The following is a 22,337-nucleotide window of genomic DNA, read 5'->3' on the forward strand; positions in this document are numbered from 1 at the left end:
TCTGCCATTTGATATTTATCCAAAAAAATTGTAAAGTGATTCCATCCCCCTTTAGTGATTATAAAGTTATGAACAATAGTGACACTAGGGAAGATTATACCTCTTGATTGGCCTACAAGCTCTACCTCTTCAAGTCCTCCTATCTACCACAGGATTTTTGCAATTCCAACTTTCAAGGGCACTTGGTAAGGTAGAACATGGGGTTTTCCAGTTCTAGTAATGGCTGAGGTATTCCAAGACTATTTCCAACCTATAAAATCCTCATATTGGAGTCAAAATATCTCTCAAATCTTACAAATCTGCCATCTATGACCTCCCATATCATATTAGTACTCCAGAGTTGAACTGGTAACCCTTATCTATCCCTCTTAGTCTCCAACTTAATCTCTTTAGAAAAATTAGAATGAGATTTATATAGATAAATGTACATGAGCATGGAATACCAACAGAAAGGCTTTTCTACTTTGGCCTTATTTATACCTACCAATCCATTACGGATTTCCTCTACTAAGTAGGTGGAAAAATTAAAAAGTAAACTCATAGCATACTTTAATGTTTGAGCCATGATGAAAACAATAGAGCCTTGGATATGATCTTGTTCATCCATTCCAAATATCTTGTAGAGAGAAAAATATAGTGCTTGTGCTCTAGGGTTAAAGTATTTTTTCAGTAATGGCTCTAGAGTATTTGGTGTAACTAGGGGTAAATGTCCTATCTTTACAAAATGCTCTTGCAATGGCCCTTTCCTTAAATACACCTTCTAAGCCTCATATCTAGTTTGCAGGTCTTCAAAATTGATTGTTTTGTGCAATGCATGATTAGGGTTTAAAAGAAAAACTTCCCTAATCAATTCATGTCTAACCTTGAATAAATTTTCTTGAGTATGATTCTTGACTAACCTAAATATAGGATCATATCTTTTTACAATCAAAGTGAAGAGATCATCATCAAAAAATACCCCAGGAATTACTAACTTGTCAATATCAAAATTCTAGACATTACTCAAAGGGGTATCTAGATTTCTTTCTAAGAACCACATTGTGAACAACTCCAAACTCTTGGAAGATTTCTCTGAATCCCTTAACTAGTTGGCTTTTTCATATAAACCCTCACCAATTCATAACCTAGGTTTTTTGGTACCAATTCCCTCCCTTTTTTTTTCATTTGTAGATTGAGGTAGTTTTTCTAAAACAAATCATCCTACACATTTCTCTGTTGATAATCTTCCTTCCCAGAAAAATATCATCATGGAGGCAGCCTTAATGTCGATGAAAGAAATCTTAGAACGAAAATTGTAGGTAATCAAAGGACATATGCACTCACCCACAAAATCCTTGTAATTCTAGAATTCAACACCTTACTGCTCGAAGAAGGAAGCTTTTGCTAGATTCTTGCTTGGCTTTGAGAATTTTATCATTCAGTATTCGATAATTGACCAAAATTCATGTGTTATGCAACATTCCCTCCACAGTAACCAACACTAATGAGCATTAAAAAATTTAGTAGTCATATTTTCAGATGCGTTATTTTGAAAACTAGTCATAGATTTGCCATGATCAGACAGTTCTATTTCAATTTTAATGTATGCATCTTTCTTTTAGAAAATATGCTACATGTCATTTAGTTTCTTTTTCACTTTACTTAAAAACTATGCAACTTTATTGTGGGAGAAAGCAATAGTCGTTGATCTGATGTTCGATCAACAACTGAGAAAAATCGTGCAATGGTCACACTTCCTTCATAGGCTGGACCCACTTGAACATGCATTAGTTTGTCACTTTCTCTCTTTGTTTAAAAGGTATGCAATTTCCTTTTGCAAGAAATTGACAACTGTAGATCTATACATGATCAACAGTATCTCATTTTGTCACAACTTATTATCCAACTCAGCAATTCTGACCAATCAAGACTTTCTAGTATGCTGACTCACCTTGTCATTTTTTAGTTTACACACCAAGGTTGAATTAGGTCCCACCATGCTCTACATGTCAAAAGCTCACATTTTTTCTTTCGTTAAAGTTCATGCTAATGCATAAAACAAGATTGTGACAACCTTCAATTTATATCTGATCAATGGCTCAGAAAACATGCTCCCTTTTGTAGTTTGTATGACACAAAGTGGACCTATTGGGACAGATGTGTTCGTAAATAGATTGTTCTTTTTCAATAAACTCCCAAATGCCCAAATCTGAAAGAAATGATCATCTACCAATAGTTGGATAATCTATCATTAAGTTGATATATTTCCTTTGAATTGAAAGCTACAACTCCCTTATGAATTATATCTAATGATTTTTTTTAATTCTTAAACTAACTAGGTACATTCTTAACCCAAGAACGGAAGAGGAAAACAAAGCCAGCCCTAGACAGAACTAACTTAAGTAGTGAAATACAATCCCAAACCTAACCAACTCCAATAATTCATCATACCTATGACTCCTTAGCATTTGTGATGCAATATGAATACTACTTATGCAAATGCAATGCAGAAAGAAGAGAAATCTGATCTAGTTTCTGCGATAGGAATCAATGCAAATTCTTTGATTCATAATAGATTCAAATTTTGACTCAAGCTACAAGAAAGTGCTTAAAAATTGAATACATCAATTCTCTAATTGATTATAATTAGAAAGATAACACTCAAATATTAAGATTCAAAAATGAAACCCTTCTTTGTTTTCAACACACAAATACAATGCTTCAGTTTTATTCACTTGCAACTTATGCCAAATCTATTATAGAGATCAAAATAGAAAACTCCAATACATAAAGTAAAATGCCAAAAAAAAAATGGTATATCTCCTCTGCTCTAGCTCTTGGACTATTTGTAGAAGAAAAAATCCCTTCTCTAACAAAAATGTTTTACAATAAATACATTCTCCAGCAACCATTTGGTTTCTTTTGGTGACTTTTTAGTTCTGTAACTGACTCTTGTCTCTTTGATTTCTCATCTTTTTCAGTTTAAAAATTGATATACTTATTAAATTTAAAATTAATAATGATATATCTTAACATATTTAAATTATATTTTAACAATTGACATTTAAATATGTTAAATCAAGATAAAAATCTTTCCTTTGTTGGGCAAATAGAAAAATAAATATTGCTACAAGTAAAAATGGGTCATGTTTCAGGGGGCATATCATTTTCTTCCATTGTTGGATTGAGCTCATTTTTTGATATGTTTTTCAAAATCAAATTTTATGCATTTTGACTAAATATATTGGGCAAATATTCACTGAGTCAAAAGATATGAGCTACTAAAGGTTGGTCTATATGACTATTACAAAATCAGAATTTATAAAATAAAGTTTCCAGCCACTCTTCTTTCACATTCTTTGTAACCCAGATGTCTTCAATTTGCTAGTATGTTATCTTCCATGCTTACCATGTTGATTCTCTTATGAATTTTGGGAGTGATTTTCTAGAATGCCTATGGTGGAAAATCCTAAATGGAAATCGAAAAGCATATCAAGTTCTTAATTTTCCACTTCTTGTTGTAGGTGAAATTTGCACATTCTAGTAACAACTACACTTTGTAAATGATTAACAAGTAATACTTCTTCTTTGCTATCAGGTCACTAGTTATAGAATAATCTAATTTATTCTTGGTAGAATTTTGACTTTTCTCTTTTGCCTTTTGTGGAAAACTCCAACCTAATTGCAAAAGGCATAGCAGAAAATGAATTTTCCATTTCATATTTTATATCATGTTGATGTCCAAATGTTCAAGAGATAAATCATTATGAGATTATCATTCTTTGTTTAATAAATTAAGAGCTCTTTTCCATCTCTCTATTGTGGATTTGATGCTTGGTGTAAATTCAATTTTTTAGTGCAAAAAGCACACCCAATTTTCAATTTTCCACTTCTATGTAGTGGGTACGATTTTGATGTAGATTTATTCATAAATTACTTTTTTGGTGTGATGTTGATACTAGACCCCATATATCTACATCATGGATTGAGATTTTCCTTTTCTTTCCTCATGCGAAAAACTAAACTTTGACTGCAAAAGCCATAGTGGAAAATGAGTTTTCCACTATGCTTTTCCCTTTAGCAAAAAATGAAACATTTGCTTCTCCAGTGGAAAATTTGAAAATGAGGTCTCTATTTTAGTAAACATTTCTCTCTTTTTTTGGCATAGATTTGTTCTTCTATTCATCTCTTCACATGCTTTCCTTCCAATTTTAGATCTACATTCTATACTTCCCTTTGTTATTTTTCTCAACCTTTATTCAATCTTCATACACAATAGAGCTTCACAAAACATGTGTTTACAGTGAAACTGAATTTTCTAACAATCAAAACCTGAATACATCGAACCATTGCATCAAATAACTTAGAACATTGAAAGTTCATAGAGACATGGTTAGGAAAAACCATAAACATTTTGGAAAACTCTTTATGAGGTCAACTTTAAAATTTTGAAAATAGTGTACCTAAAGTATGCCTACAAGGTGGCAGGTAGTCACTTTCTCGCTTTGTTTAAAAGGCATGCAACTTCCTTTTGTGAGAAAGAGACAATTGTTGATCTTTCAAGATCCAATGATTGTCATGAAATTGACTATTGGTTAGGTCGTCAGGAATAAAACATAAGAAAATAAACCCAAGCCAACCATGGTTAAGAAAAAGAACTACGTGCTTGAATAAAAGGTATTTAATGGAGTTAAAATAAAAGGGTACCTAAAACTTATAAGAAAGCATTTCTCAAAGTATTTTAGGGTTTCACTAAGGTTTCGCATGTAGTCTTAAATTTAAAAGGAAAAAACCCTAATTTTTGAAAACATAGGGCACAAACCATACTAGGGAAATTCAAAATTAAGGGTTTTATATTTATGACAAACAAAAATTGAAACACATAACCCTAATTTGAATAGGAAACTAGATTTTCACTAAAATATGCAAAAAAATTTAATGGTGAAAAACCAAGCAAACATATCTAAGGAAATGTCTATTTGTCTATGGAATCAAAGAAAATGTCTTGTCAAAGGCATACAAATGATAAGTGGTTATGTTAGAGTAATAAAGTATTGCCTTATTAATTAAATCATTTTGATTTAATTATTAAGTCACTTATTATCTCTAGTTTTCTTAAGCTAAACTTTAGGCATCTAATAATTAATTATTTTCTTAATTATTATCATGCAACCTAGGTTAGTTACCTGTTAGGGTTTTGATATCCTTTATAATTATGATCTCTCTTTGTAATTAACATTCGTTCACTTTTGATAATAAAAATTTCTCTTTTTTCTCGTCAAGAATGTCTCATATACAGATCTGAGAATTCCAACCTCCATAGCTTTTTGCTTTTCTTTTTTTGTGACAAGTGTTTGCATGCAGGTTCTTAGGAGTTGTGGGGTTGATCTTTCATCAACTTCAACATGGTATCAGAGCTTTAGATCTTCATGCCCCTATTCTCTTCATGAGAGGTTTGGCTTTAGTTTTTTAGATCTATTATTTTTCAAGGTTATTTTGTATTGGATCTAGAGGGTCACTTTTTTTGGTGCACTTTGAGCCTAAACAAACATTACTATTGGATTCATAGTGCCCCCGAACCCTTATTTCCATATAAAATACATTCAATTTGGGCATTTTTGGAAGTACATGCATGTAGGTGTAACATGAAGGCCACACATACAAGGGCCTATATACCTTAATATCAATGCCCTTGTTACATTATTGTGTCATGGCAACCCTACCTAGTCAACATGCTCAGTTAGCATGCCTAGTCAATAGATACATTAGTGAGATGTCATCATACATAGTTAGCAATGGGTCCACATGCCATGTTGGTGAGACATCACCAAGTCTTTATTTGTGCATGTGACATCTGTATGGCCATCTAATTTAGGCATTTGAATTGACAATGTCATCATTGCATGCTCTTTAATGCCTTTTTGGCTGACATGTGGTTTATCGTTTGTAACTTTCTCATGTAGACTCCTCTTTTGCAAACAAGATATTGTCATAAAGTTGGTTCCAAGCCCATCATAGTGGTGTAGGTAATATTTAATTTTGATTCTTTTTTATAGTTGTTTCTACTGTCAAAGTTAAGAGTTCTATTTTGCACTTTGAGAGATATATCTTGAGCATCTGATCTCCAATTTGAGAATTCTTTATTTTGTTGGAAAGGTCTTTTAGATTTCTCTCTAGTGATGTTGGTTGTTTTTCCATATTCTTCCCTAGGCACATTCTATTCTTTTTTTTGACATTTCCATTCTAGTGGGTATCTTGGTTGTTTCAGGTCTAGGGATTAGTTTCTTTGCTTTAGATGATTTGTCATAGGTTATATTATCTATTATATCAATCTTATGTCTCTTCTACTCTATTTAGATATCATTTTTATTCATTTTTGCAACCACACTAAGATAAAGTGACCTATTGCATCTGTATTTTCATTTTAGTTATTTTTTCTTGTTTTACCTTCTCAAATGAGTTATTTCATCTGAGGGCACTTGTACAAATTATTGTATTCTTTGGATTCACCATATCTTTTGCCTTATTATACATGCATTACTCTGATTAAATTGCCATGGGGGGTTGATGTTTTTCCTTTGCTTTCCATCTTCCTTTGTCTAGTGAGTTTCATCAACCTCAACATGGTGTTAGGGCTCCAGATCCTCATGGCCATGTTCTATTTATGAGAGGTTTGGTTTGGCTTTCAGATCTATGTTTTTTCTTTTAGAGGGTTTCATTTTTTGGAGTTTTTTTGTATTGGATCTAGGGGGTCACTTGTTTTGATGTACTTTGAGCCCAACTAGACCTCACCACTGAGCTCAGAGTGCCCAAAAACCCTTAATTTCATTTAAATTAGTCCAATTTGGATATAGCTAGATCTAAGGGAAAAAAAACTTACTCCCAGATTAGGTATGTTTCTCGAGGTGACAATTTTATGATTTTTCCATACAAAAAAGATTTTTTGGCACATAAATCAATATTTTTTGGCAATAAAATTGAGGCACTAGACTTCCCAACATTACCAATAGGAATAGGGCTTTTAGTGCTAAACTTGTTTGGAAAATGTATGAAAAATCCTCTGCCAAATGGTGTCGCCTTTTACAAAATAAATATTTAGATAACTTGGAACCTTCTAGAGTTCTTATTGTGCTAGACCCACCAAAGGGGTCTATCATTTGGGATTTCATGACAGTTTCTTGAGAAGTTATTACTTCATTCATATCATGGCAAGTGAACAACAGGGATAGTGTCAATTTTTGGTTTGAGTTCATGGAATGGGTTCTGTCCTTGCCACTATTGATTCTCTAAAGGATTTTTCAAACATAGTGATTCAAGGTTGGGGGACATCTTTTTCTACTTATGTCTTAGCTATTCATAGATTCATAGGGCTAGTCATTTGGCAAGACCCCTCAATTCTTCCTATATCCCACAATCAAGCTTCTTCTTTCAAACAAGTAGTAGCTGAAAGGAATGTTTTTATATCTAATCAACTAGATTACATCTTTTGGGTTCTAGCTAAAGGTGGTAAATACTCTATTAAACTAGGATACTTGGCTCTCCAACACAACCAATTTAATTAGACCACATATTGTGTTTTTGAATTCTACTAGAATAGCTTAGTTCTACCAAAAGAAGGATGCTTTGCATGGCTTGCACTAAAGAACTGAATTTTAACTAGTGCTCGTCTTCACAAATTGAACATTTTTTATCCCTTTAACTATGTTCTTTGTCAACAAGTTATAGAAACAACATATCGCCTCCTCTTAAACTACCCTTTTTTCCCAAGATTGTTGGCATTTTGTCCTTAATAAGCTTAATTTCTATATGCCATTACCTAATTCTCTATGGGGTTTATTCCAAGCATGGCCAATATTATACTCTAAATCAATGTTTTCATGCCTTTTGAAGTGCATCCCTACATTTGTAGTATGTGAAATTTTGTGGGAAAGAAACAAGAGAATTTTTAGACAAACATCATCTCCAATCCCTCAATTTTTGGAAGGATTAGAGAGATCAATTGTTGATCTTATTAATGATCCAATAAGTAAATATAAGGGTAAACATATTTTTTCTCCTTGGTATGGCTATGTTTTTCATCAGTGGAAGGGTTTACTTTTTTCTCATCCTCTTGCTCCATTGTGTCCATCCAAGATTCCTATTATTCAAGCACAAACCAAGTGGATTCCTCCAAGTGAGAGTTATTTCAAACTCAATTTTGATGGGGCCTCTAGAGGAAATCTAGGAAACTTTAGTTATGAAATAGTCATTAGAGATTTTAAAGGTCATGTGATTGTAGCAAAATCATCTTCTCTCCCTCAGTGTACTAATAACAAAGTTGAGGCCTTGGCCATTTTTTAAGGTTTGGAACTTGCAAAATCAGTTTGTATATCTAAGTTACATGTTGAAGGGGATTCATCCATTATTATTAATTCATGTATTAAATTTAAAGTATATAATTGGTCCATATAGTATATATTACATCAAGTATGGTCTCTTCTTGATTCAATCTCTAAATGTTACATCATGCATACTTATAGAGAAGGCAATCTTTTAGTTGATTGTCTGGCTAATTTGGGTACTAATGAAGTTTATATTAACTCTTTACTTTCCTCACTTAACCTACTTAATCTTCCCAACTTGGTTAATATTGTGACAAAATAATATGTTTAGAATAAGGTTGAGTCCTTCTCATATTTTATTTGATAGTAAATCATGACTTCTCTATGATTTCACATGTTTTTTCTTTTATGGATCTCACTTGTTCTTTTGAGATATTGTATGAAAGTCAGGGTCTTGGATTGCACTTGCATCAAATGCCTTTCTAATATCATGGTCTCAATTGGAGTTTTGGATGTAGATCGGTGATGGTAATCTTTATGCATGTTTTTGGTTGGGCTCTTGGTTTTGTCTTTTGCACCAAACAATGAATTGTATTCATATGAGTTTTGGGCTCTTTGTAATCACTATATTCTCAATTTGTGAATCTCTAGGACAAGATTCATTAGTGTTGATAGATACTATCTCTTGATACAATATTTCTTCTTGTGCATCCCTTTTTTGTATCAAGCAATGACCAGAGTTTTTCATTTTTGGTTCTTTTCTCTAGGAGCTATTTTGAACCAGTTATTATTAATATAATTACAACATTTTTCTAAAAAAATTTAAAAATTTGAGATTTTTCCTCACACAAATTAAGTTTTTGGGCACAAAAATTGAGTTAACCTATGCATTATTTCTTGAAAATAGAGGTTTTTTAGGATAGAAATTGAGATTTTTGGCACAAAAAGTGAGATTATTTGGCACAAAAATTTAGATTTTTATCATAGAAATCAAGATTTTTGGCATAAAAATTAAGATTTTTTGGTACAAAAATCAATATTTTTTGTTTACAAATTAAGATTTTTGTCACACAAATCAAGGCACTTAGTGCAAAAACCAGTGTAGTTTGGCATGGATCTTGAGGTGATTTTTGGTATTCGTGGGCATGATTTTAGAGGCATGTTTCATGTATCCCAAGGAAATTACTTTTTATTTTGCCCGTCATAATCTTTTTTTACCTACTTGTGGTTTTTTGGTTATAAATTGCTCATTCAGACTCCATTTTTTGCAAACAAGCTATCCTTAGAAAATTGATTTTGAGCTCGTTGTGATTGTGTAGTTTATTTTTATTATTGATGTTTTTTTGTTTCCATTTTATGTATTCAAAGTTAGAGGTTCTATTTTTTACTTTATGAGATATATCTTGAGATATTCTATTTTCTAGATTCTGCTCTAGGAAAATCCCATTCAATTTTTTGTTTTTGGCATTCTGGTGGATATCTTGGTTATTTCAAGTTTGGGGATTGATTTCATTTCTTTAGATGATTTTTCATGGGTTTTACTATCTCTTTTATCAACCTTATATCTCTTTTCATCTTTGTTGACATCCTTTTGTAGTATTTTTGCAAATGCACTGAGATAAAGGGCCACTCTATTATATTTCAAGATCTTGCATATCTTTGTATTTTGTTATACTTGCACTACATTATAAAGTGCCTTGGGGGGTTTCATGTTGGCCATTTTCACCATCTTCCTTTATCAAGTGAGTGTTTCTTCAATAACATTAGCCTCATGATGTGTTGATGACATGTGCCATTATATGTGTTTGTACTTATTTTGCACTTTTGATGTTCGTAGTTCTTCTGTCTGTAGGAGATATTTTATTTAGTTTCAATTTTCATGTCTTACCTCTTATCATTATAGGGGGCTTATGTTGATTCTATTTCTTTCTTGGTTCAATGGAGTGAGCTATGTATTTAGTATTTGATCCTATGTAATAGGGGATTGTAGTGACTAGATACCTATGCATTTCGGTGAGATGGGTCGTTTACCATATAGACATTCTTTCATTCCTATTTTTGGAGGCCATGAAGATACCTTTCATCTTCAATTGATTAGCTCTGTAGACTCAGTCTTCCCTACTTGGTCATGTTCAATATAGTGAAGGTTCTTTAGATCAATAGCTTGATAGTTTTTGTAGCTTCATACTTTAGTGGTGTTCTTCATGATCATCCTTTTGTTCCTATCTTCTATAACATTCTTTCCGTCTCCTTGTGGAGTAGGGTTTTTCCCATGTGGTTTTCTCTATTTCTCCTCTGTTCAAAGATTTGATTTTCCTTGGGTACCTCATTAGGCCTTGTTGTCTAGACCCAAATTTATATTTAGTAGTAGTTTCTAGGTTTATAGCTACTCCCTAAATTTTTTTTTGGTTGGGGGGGGGGGGGGAGTGTTAGAGTAATAAAGTATTTTCTTATTAATTAAACATTTTGATTTAATTATTAAGTCACTTATTATCTCTAGTTTACTAAAGCTAAATTTTAGGCATAAAACATTTAATTCTTTTAGTAATTATTATCATGCAACCTAGGTTAGTTACTTGTTAGGGTTTTGATCTCCTTTATAAAGATGATGACTCTTTGTAATTAACATTAATTCACTTTTGATAATAGCAATTTTTATTTTTTCTCATCAAGAATGTCTCATCTATGGATCTGGGAATTCCAGCCTCCATAAGTTTTTGCATCTCTCTTTCTGTGATAGGTGTTTGCATGGAGGTTATTCTTGGGAGTTATGGGGTTGATCTTTCATCAACTTCAATAGGTTGGATAATAAGAGACAATTTCTCTAGATGGTCAAGAATAATATATAGATTTTACATCTCTCCAAAAGTTAATGATTTTCTAACTCCTCTTATTAGAATATGTGGTGTGTTTTAGGGTAAAACTCATGTTTTATGCATTTTCCATGTATTTCCTCAACATGAATTTTTATTCTAAGACTAAAATTTTTTTTTTCAAGCTAAAATGCCCATGCAATAGAGCTTTTTAAGTTTGGTTTTCATCCAACACTTTAAGATGTCTTCCTCATACATGTACATGTGTTTTTCCTTAGAGACTATAATTTTCCTTAAGACTTTGAATTTTTCAAAGATTCCTGGTTGTTACATGCAAATGCACTTCGAGAACTTGATTTTGGAGAAGACCTATTCATGCAAAATTCTCTTTACTCCATTTTTGGCTCATTGATCTCTAATCTTCCAACTCCAAGAACAAAATTGCATATAAAGAGAAATTTGAAAGTTTGTCAACCTTGAGTCAAAAGAAAGAGTGCAAGATATGTCCACACCACCAAAATCCAAAGGAAAGATAAAACATCAATATTATAAGGAGCTAGCTCATGCAACCTTGTCTTCATCAAATCTCAGATACAAAGATTGGGCAGATTGACATGGCCAATTTATTATAGAGGATCAAAACTCCTACCAATAAGGATATGTGGCATATCAAGAGGAGTGATATTCAGTTCGTATCCACCTTTCCCATGGTTTCTGTTGAACCTGAGTTCATGTGGGAAAGTGCACATCATTTTAACCTCAAATAAAAATAAGTTAAAGTTGTTGATGTTAAGGTACCTTTTAGCTTGGATCTAGATGTTATTGAAAAAAAGTTCAAAGTCCCTAAAACTTTAGAATGCATGGATTTGTCCAAAGAAATATCTATGTGACTATGGAGTCAAACAAAAATGTGTTATCAAAGACATACAAATGATAAGTGGCTAGATAATAACAAACCCAATTTCTCTAGATGGTCAAGAACAATACAAAAATTTGAGATCTCTCCAAAAGTTAATGATTTGATAATTCTTCTTATTATTATTTTTGGTCTCAAAGAATCCAATAACTTTGAGACCTAGATGTTTAAGTTCATCTTTTAGATTTTGTAAAAATAAAGAACCCCTTTGTTGGATAGATCTCATAAGCACAATATTGTGTGAATAGTTGATTCATGTGGGGACATCACCCTCATTCCACATGAAGTTATATTTGGTCTATATTTATGTGGCCATGAGGTTATTCTCGGGACTCTCCACCAAGGTAAATTGGTCTTTGGTTCCCATTTGGAACTATGATCACATTACACTAATACAAAGATATCATCACTACAAAAGAGTGCACAATGCATTTTTTTGGGTATTTTAGGTTCCTTTTCAAAAAAGAGTTATCAATCAAAGGAGTACTATATGAGGCATGGAAAAGGGTAAAATAAATTTGGGTGCATTTTCTACAATTTCCAACTTTCACCTACCTGAGAGTTAGTTATTTTCAAGCAGAGATATACACTCTTTTGAGATATTCTAGTGATAGGATCATCCTCATGGAAATGGCTAGACAACTCATAGAAGTAAAAACATACCAACACAACCAACAAAGGCTTGGATTTGGAGTTACCACTACCAAACCCCTCTAGATTGGTCGATATACACTTAATTTTGTGTTTAAGTTAAAATCTATGGAATTTGAAATTCAACTCATCACTTTGAAGAAGTTTCCAAATTTGACTTTGACTATACAGGAATGCATTTAAACATAAAAAAGGCAATCACCCATGTTTATCGCATGGAGGATGTGTTGATTGACTTGTAGACTGAGGTAGATATCATCAAGATGGACTACTCTAAGCTTTCATTACAGAAAATCATTGACCTCAACATGGTTGAGATTCCATAAGGGTTTGAGATTGAACATGATGGTGTACTCTTGGATAAATAATATCACAAAACTCAACTTGAAAATTTTCCCCCTTTCCTATTTAGTGGCAACAAAAGGAAAGAATTTCAATCTTTAATAGATTCAAATCTATTTTGTTGAATACCAAAAAGAGGATGAAAAGAAAAAGTCTTAAAAGAGCACATCTGAAGGTTGGGATAGATTGCAACCGAGCCCATTGAATGAAATTTTCAACTGGAGATCAAGAACAAAAATGTTTCATCCTTCTCAGAGCTAAAAAAACTCTCAAGTTTAAGGTCAAAGGAGCAAAATAAATAATTCCACCATTAGATTCTTCTTAAGCACTCTAACAAGTGCAAGAATTAGATGAATAAGACAAAGAGGAAGAGAGAGAGATAATGACTGTGTCTCCCCCAAAACTGACAAACAACCAAGAGCCCTCTACTCAAGATGAAAAATTATTGGATGTGATATAAAATGATGTAGATTCATTATCTACTATATTCACACCTATCATTTCCATCTCAGAGGTGATTATGTCAGCACTCCCTATTTCTTCTATAGCTCCTCCTATCCTCACAATAGAGTAATGTGAGTACTTTGGAAGTGAATTTGATGATTTTTGAACTCTCACAAAAGTAAAAGTTTCCCAAATAGATACCTTAGTTATAGGATTTGAGATGTTCATGACAAAGTCATCTCAAAGAAAACCCATGATTTGAGCTATGCAAACTAAAGCATGTACTATGACAACAAAAATATCACTATCAATTTTTATTGTAGCCACTATTCTAGTTTCAATAGATAAAGGTTTCAATCTATTTACATTGTTGGAAAACATCACCATGAAAAGGAGAAAGATAGTAATACCCCCAGATGATCTTTCTACAAAGAAAAAAAAATATAAGCTTCCAAAGTCAAAGGTTTTATTAAGAATTATTTTTTATTCCAAGAAGACAAAATATGTTAAGATTATAGGGGCCTTTGGTGGATAAACTAGTTGAAGATCTTAATCAATCAGATTTCAAGTTCACCAAAATTGAACTCAATAAACAATTATGGCTAGGGTATTTACAAGATGCCCAAGATGCACTCTCCAATTTTTCAAAAAGAAATCATGAGCCCTAAGAGAAGAAAAAATATTCAAAGCATGAGAATACTAATATTCACAAGGTCATTTCCCAACAATCCTTATAGCCCATGATCATTACATCAAAAATAGCTCAAGTCAATTAGAGAGTCACGACAAAAGAGGTTTGGTTTGGTGAGATCATCTTAGAAGGGGTTTAATCATATAAATATGTGTTTAATTCCCTTCAACCTATTAGAGGTGTTAAAGAAATACTACATGACATGATTGCTTCTTCCAATCAAGAAACCAATAACCTAAAAAAAGATTTGGGTAACTAGGATCAAATGGAAAAAGGTCATTTGGATTTCTTGATCTCATGCAACATTATTCCATCCTTGGATATATTATATGAATATCACATATTCATGGTTCATAAGGCATAGGTGATGGAAAACCTTTTGACAAAAATAATAGGAGCCTTAGAAAGATGCCAGGCAACAAAAATGAAAATCATGAGCAATCTAAGATGGATTAAATGCAAGAACCTAACTAAAGATGCTGACTTGTTCACTGAAGAGGAAATAAATTTAGGGTACACTAAAAAATTAAATGTTGAACTTGATTTAGAATATTTTGGATCACATATGATGCACAAGTTGGCCACATATAAGTTTTTGGTAAAGTACTAGTGGGATTTTCTTGCAGAAAACTACCAAGTGTTAAAAATACAACATGCGAATGCATTCAGGGTTGAATCCATTTGAAAGACAGTGAAGATTCTAGATCTTCTCATACCTCATGATTGTATTTCCAAGTATAAGACTTTCCTTGACAATCTTGAGGTTTGATTCAACTTTTTCTACCTTTTTCTTTTTAGATTTTAGTATTTTAGCTTTGTAGATGTAGAAGGTAGATTACATGTAATTTCAATTTCATGTTATTTGATTGCACTACATTTAATCCAATAAATCTTCTTTCATAGTTTTACTAGGTCAAAGTGGTTGAGTTGCTCCCACTTTTTCCTCCTTTCTCTCACTTCTTTTTCTATATAAGGAGTGCCCTCCTCATTGTAAAAATCATCATTATTTTATGCAAGAGAGCTCTAAAAAAAATTGTCCAACCATAACTTTCATTATTTAGTACCAATTTCGAAGAAAAGTGAATACAAAGAAATAATTGGAGCCATAACTTTGACTATAATTTGTGACTATTGTCTTTGATTAATGTTATTATTTTGTGTTTAATAATAGAGAATAGTTAGTTAAGAAAAAAATTGAGTAAAAACTTTAACAAAAGAGAAATTACAATCATACATAGACTAGAAGCTTTGACTATAGCTTGTGCTATCATCTCAAATTCACAAAAATAGTTAGAATTTCCCTACTTCTAAAAGTCTTTGTGCCCCAATGGTAGAGGTTTTTCTTATAAATTAGATTAAAATAAGAGTTAGAAAAAAATGTGTGCACATTGAATCAGCCTTTTAGTCGGTGTTGATTTATTGGTATCATTGTTTCCAACTTTTTGATACAAGTGTAGTTTAGATATTTCATCTTTCCCATTACTCGCTCTATGGGTAAGTGGATTATGTCCTAAAAGATAAGAGAAAATAATATGTTGGAAATCTGATTGAAAAGATCATTGCTGAAGGAAGATTGTTTGCAAAGAGGGAGATTGTTGATAATGAATATTTTCAATCATTGTTTTATCACTAATGTCAAACCTGCTATTTGTTGGAATGACAATTGCTTATAAGATCCAAGTACTATCACTTAGTTGATTGATGAAGAGGATTTAATCAACAAGATGTAACAAAAGTACCTAAGGGAAAGGTTGAGTTATAGTTTTGTAATGAAGTACAAGGATCAATTAAGACAATGGTAAAATAATGTATTAATAATACACTTGAAGATACAAAGGTTGGCCACACTTAGGAACCTTGGAAGAATAAGTTGTAATAAGGTTGTCTACAAAGCTTGACTAAATTCATTAGTGAGTGTCGAGCAAGCTAGTTCATGCCAAGTAGATTTTTAGTTAGTGTCGAGCAAAAGAAAAATCTAGTGTGTGCGAAGTGATATAGAAGGAGTCGAGCAAGTTCAAGTGCTGAGGAAGTACTAGGTGTCGAGCATTAGTAAAACTTAGTGGATGTTGAGTGAATCCATAGTAGGTTCTGAGCATCAATAAAATGTAGTTGGTGCCGAGTAACACAATATGTGTCAAGCACCAAAATTTTAATAGTGTCGAGCTGCTGCATTATTTGAAAAGTCAAAGATTCACCAAATCTGAGCCAACAAGTTTGTTACCTTGAGTTTTGTGAACCAAATGGAGCATAAGGATGATGAGCTGGTGGCACATAATTTTAGGTAAATTGTTTTGGGAAAATTTAGGAGGATTCTTCATGATGTTTCTAGAAGGAACAAGATATGGGGTAGATTCATTGGATCCTACCTAATCTATTCGGTCTAAAATTAAAATTGGGAAGATTTGAGAGGTAAAAATATTCCAAACTTCTATTTAAGGAGTCATAGACAAATAAGAAAGAGTGGTTGGGGTTCCAAGTTGCAAAGTTGTTGAGAGGTGTCAAGGAGAAGGCATTGAGAAGGAAGAACAGAGCACAGAGACTCTGCTTTGATAGGTGGTCATATAGGAGATTGCACTAGTAAATCGAGCATAGAGACTCAAGGAGACAAATCTTGAAAAGAAGACAAGCTATCAGAGCTAAAGAGATTGAAAGCCAAGCAATTTTATGAGCTGAACAGAGATCTAAAATCTGCAAGTTAAGTTGTGAGTTATATCAGGTCAAAAGCCCTTATTGTTACTCTCTAACAATTGTATTAGTTAGGGTAAAATCCTATGGACTTAGGTTGGTTTAACAACCATTTGTAAATTTTTTAACAGGGTGGCATTTGAAGTGAATGTTCTAAAGTTCTCTAACCAGGCCCACTTCTAATAGGGTGGTTAAATCCTTTAACCAGGTCACATTTAACAATGTGTTGTAGCCTTTAACAAGGTAGGCCTTTCACAGGGCATCACTTCAAAAGAGTCAAAATTGAGTAGTATGTTACTAGTGGGTTTTCCCAAATTGGGTTTCCATTTAAATCAATGTGTTATGTGTTGATCTTTCATGTGTTATTCTTGCATGTTGATTTTTAGTAACTTGCTAAGTAGGAAAGTTTAAGCTTGGATGCATAAACAGTTTAATGGGCTCACTTTACTTTGTGACAAAAAGTTTTATTAAGACATTTGGACCTTGAATAACTAATTCAACCGCCCCCCGCACCAACCCCCCCACTCCCCTTACTTATTCTAAAGCATTTCTAACATAATATTGGTAACACCCCTTACAAAATATCTCAACTTATTCCTTACCTTGATTGGATCCAAAGAGCAGGGAGAAGGGGGAGCCTTCCTTTTAAGGAAGGAGAGACTTTGTCCCACACATTGTGGCTATTCATCCTATTTTGTGACTAAATTTGTACAAACTATTAGTTGCAAAATATCCACCCAACAAGATGTTCAAAGGATGTCTCTCCCAATTTTTTTTTATAATTATTTTTGTGGGAATAAAGAAAATATAGTTTCATCATCTGAGAATTTTTCTATTGAGGCACCATCAACAAAGGAAACAATAAAGCATAATGTATCTAAAGCTAGTGATTTTTCTATCCTCTTCCTAGAAAAGGAAGCAAACATGGCTTGTGACTCTCATATCTAGTCAATGCAATCTCAAACTGTTGATGGTGAAAAGTTGAGGGAGATTTATTTTCTTTTGATGTTCAAGATACTCACTCCAAAAATGTAAATATGTATACAATTCTTAATCAAGCTAAAAATTATGTATTTCTACCTAAAGGTTGTGATCATGAGTAAATTTTACATGAATGTCCTACCCCATATTTTTAAAATGAATTTCTCATAAATAATCTAGACTTTACAAAGTAAGAAGTTTATAGACAACATGTTGAGGTACGAAATATGGTTATACCATTACCAGAATCGCATGAGCAAGGTTTTCCCAATTAGTTTGAGGTGTTTGTGAATAATGAACCAATCAAGCAAATTGTAGTTGGCAAAAAGAGTAAAAAAAATTTTTTATCAAGGAGATGTTCAATAAGACATCTAGCTTGGTTGGAGGCATGTAGAAGATATAACCTCTACTTGAACCTATGCATATAAACACTTGTGATGAAGAAACCAAGAAGAATATTTGTTTTGGTAGGAGTAATTTATATTCATGGACCTATCTTGGAGTAGTAGTACATATGAATCATCACAAAAATTTGATTTTTTTCATCTCTTCTAGGAGGTGTTTCATTAGGTATCGGCATCATTGCTCCACTTGTATGTGCTTCATCTATACAAATTTGCCTATGAATGTACAAGGTATTGCAAGTTAGGAAAAAAAGCTACCTATTTTTTTGAGCTAGTAAATGTTTTAATCTAAAAATTTATATTTTAAACTATTTAAATTAGATAGGTTTTCATTTTCCTTTAATAAATGTGTTTGCACAAGTTTATTTTGTTTTAGCTAGGTTTTCTTTGTGTTAGTTGTGTCATCCTTTTTAATTCCTTATCTTAGGATTTTTGTGTCTCTTGTTTTTAGTTGCTTGACTCAAAAGTCTAATTTAGTATATGTAGGCACTTAGAGGTTAAGATCTACATTCTTCATTCTTTTTAAGAATAAACAAGGTACATTCCTAAACTAACTCTAGTTGTTGTCCTCAAATTTGACATGACAAAATTGGGGAAACCCTATACATTTGTCTCATATGTTCATAGGTGTATCCTCTATTTTTTTTAATGTATTAATAAGGTGTCAAGAAGGAAATTCATCATCCTTGATACTTTTCACATAGCCATTGGAGACCTCATTGCTTCATCTCTTTAAGGGACCCGATTCAGATCCAGAGCATCAGATGCAATTGGGAGTGTCTAAAGCTAAAGCAGACCTCACCATTGCATCCAGAGCGAAGATTCGGTGAAGATTGACTATAAATTTGCCTATTTTAGGCTATAGTCAATCAGGAGGCAAAAAAAATTTTGCAAATTGGAACCCGAACGCCCGATCTACAAATACGAGTATGATTTTATTTGATTTGAGAATTTGTATTTCAGATCTACATTATTGTTATCTCTACAATTTTGGGCATTTTTCAAATTTATTTATCACCCAAAGAAATTCTTTTTGCCAAACCAGGCAGTGACACCCCGGATTGGCACTATTTTTTGGTGGAATTTTTTGATTTATTTGCAAGGCATTATCACATTTATACTATGGGTATAGTATTAAGCATGTTTATAACTTGTGGATCTTTGAATTAATTTGTCGACAAGATTTAGGACAACCAGCGGCATTCATAGAAAATTTTGGCTATAGTACCGGGTGAGCAGAGCACCCGAGAAATTTCACCACCAGCAGCCAGAATATTCTTCCCACCCAGCGTCGTGCACTTCCCAACCACGGGGAACGTCTTTGTTATTTAGTGACTACAAGGTGGCTTTTAAAGCAATTAAATAGTCCTCACATTACCAATATGGGACTAAACACATAGTACCTGCCATTTTTTGTTAGCACCAAAAATGTCTTTTCAAATCCCAGTGCTTGGTCATTGCATCCGCACAGACGTTAACCATCGGCAGTCGAAAACTCTTTGACACCTCTGCTACTTCAGCCCGCGACACATGGTGAGTATAGATTTTTCTTCCTAGACACTTCAGATCTGATGCACCCACCAGCTATCTGCCAATGTACCACTTTCTGGGGCCCATACACACACGGACCTATGGATAGAGTCAAACACATGTCACTTCCTCATTGCTCCACGCAGACACCATGGAGAGTGCCATGTCTACAAATTCTATACTATCCATATGAATTCGTACCAGACACATCATCGTCTGTACTGGTTGACATCATCAATACAGAGCCTAAAATTGATGACTATCTGACTATCATACCAGGGCATTTTTAAACTACTGCAATGGTTGTTTAGACGTCAAATTTAACATTGTGGTTTCCTCTGCAGACCCCTCTTCAGATGCACTTTTGATTTGGCAGCCGACTTCAAACAACCATAACTTGGTCATTCGAACTCCAAATCAGGTGTGGTCTTTTTTTATTTTGGGTCAAATTTTCTAAATTTTTCACTGGTGCAGTTTGTTTTTGGTTTTGGTGCTCAAATTGGTCAGAAATCATAGTTTTTCATGACTATACCTATCTAATCCTGAGATTTGCAACTTCAAAGGCATCGTACGAGCTCATTTGGACTCCTTTTTAGGTTCTATTTTTTTGAAAGAGTATATTTTTTTGTCTAGTTTTTAGATTTGTAGTTAGATTGTAGTCTTATTTGGACAAAAGTATCACTTTTAGAGATAGGTCTTGTTTTGCATTGTATTGCTTCACAATTGATGTAATTTTGAGCTACATTGTAATAGTCCAGATTTGTACTCTATATAGAGGTTGTAATCAATAAAATTAGAAAGCCCACTTTGTCCATTTTGGCAAGTGGCCCATTGTAAACGCACTATATATAAAGTGCCAAAATCATTTTTTGGGGGGGGGATTTTTTGATTGAGTGAAAAGGGGGGGTGTGTACTATGTAATGTGTCTCCTTTCTCTTGTGTTCTTGCATTATCGATTCTTTTTCAAAGTTAACTCCACATAATTATTCTACTTGGAAAGAAAACATTAAAGAGACATTGATACAAAAAGGTTTATGGCGTTGTGTTATAGGTGCAACCAAGAAACCTCCTACTAATGTTGATGAAGCTCGTAAAGAAGATTGGGAATCCAAACAAGAGATGGCCTTAGGAGCCTTGTTGAAAAATATCTCTGATCCTGTCAAATTTTACATTAGGAAGCTTACAGATCCAATAGATGTTTGGGATAAACTAGAAGCTTTGTATGGGACAGTAGATGAAAACATGGCTTACGCAATAGAGGATAAAGTTCTCAAGTTGGATCCTAGAAATTTTGACGCAATTAAAGACTATCTTACCCAAGTAGAAATGTATAGGACATAGCTGAAGGATTGTGGTGAACCCATTAAAGATGGAAAGATGATCAAACATATCATGACTCATCTTCCACCTGAATATGCTCCTTTTGTTTCTAGCTTTAATACGCACAAATTAACTATGGGTAGTGCCTATGTTAAGCCTTCATTCGATAAATTATCAGAAATGTTGATCCTTGAACATGACAATCTAGTGGGTATGAGAATTCTCAAGTCTTCCAAAACTAAAGCCTTGGTAGCAAATGAAGGTAATTCAAGTGGTAAAAACTCAAACAAGAAGCAGAAGCAATGGAAGGCCAAGCCATAAGACAACACACAACAATCCTCCTCAAAACAACAATCTTCCACAAGTCAATCTTCTTCCACTCAACATTCATCTTCACAACAAGGAAAGTCTTCTTCCAAGAACAATCAAAAGGGGAAAAATTCCAACAAGAAGGAGAAGAAAACATGTTCCTATTGTAAGAGGAATGGACATGAAGAACATGAGTGCAAAGATAAGAAGATTGATGAATTGGTCAACATTATGAGGAAACACAAAATTGATGTTCCTAATACATACAAAGACAAGGGTTCTTCAACCACTTCAAAGGGCAAGGGCCAAGCTTTAGTTGCAAGTACAAACAATCCGGAGGAATGGGTTCTGGATTTTGGAGCATCTCATCACATGGTTGCTTCAAGGAAGCATTTTTCCTCTTTAAAAACTTAAAATGTACCTTACATATATGTGGGAAATGATACTCAAATTAAAGTAGAAGGTAAAGGGAATGTTGAGTTATAGAATGGCATCTTCAAGGATGTACTTCATGTTCCTAGCCTTAGCACCAACCTTCTCTCCATCTATCAAATCACTAACTATGGATGTGGCAACAAAGTAGAGTTCCTCCCCGATATAGTAGTGGTAAAGAATCTCAAAGATGATTCAATGGTGGCAAACCATGAGACTAGACTTTATTCTTTCTCACATTTTGTGCCTAATTCCATGTCTCTTGCCTTGTTGACACATACAAACACTCAAAGTAAAGTATGGCATGAAAGATTTGGACACCTTAATTATCGCTACCTTCATCAATTAAGTAGCAAGGAAATGGTCATTGGCCTACCTCAGGCCAAGTTTTCAGAAGGATTATGTCCAGGTTGTCATGCAGGTAAACATCCCAAAGAGAAATATGACAAGGGGAAGTCTTGGAAGGCAACTGTTGTTCTATAATTGGTACATAGTGATGTAGCTAGCCTCTTTCTAGGA

This window comes from Cupressus sempervirens, chromosome 9, assembly GCF_028749045.1.
Source record: "Cupressus sempervirens isolate cs-2001-9-10 chromosome 9, ASM2874904v1, whole genome shotgun sequence".
Lineage (NCBI taxonomy): Eukaryota > Viridiplantae > Streptophyta > Pinopsida > Cupressales > Cupressaceae > Cupressus > Cupressus sempervirens.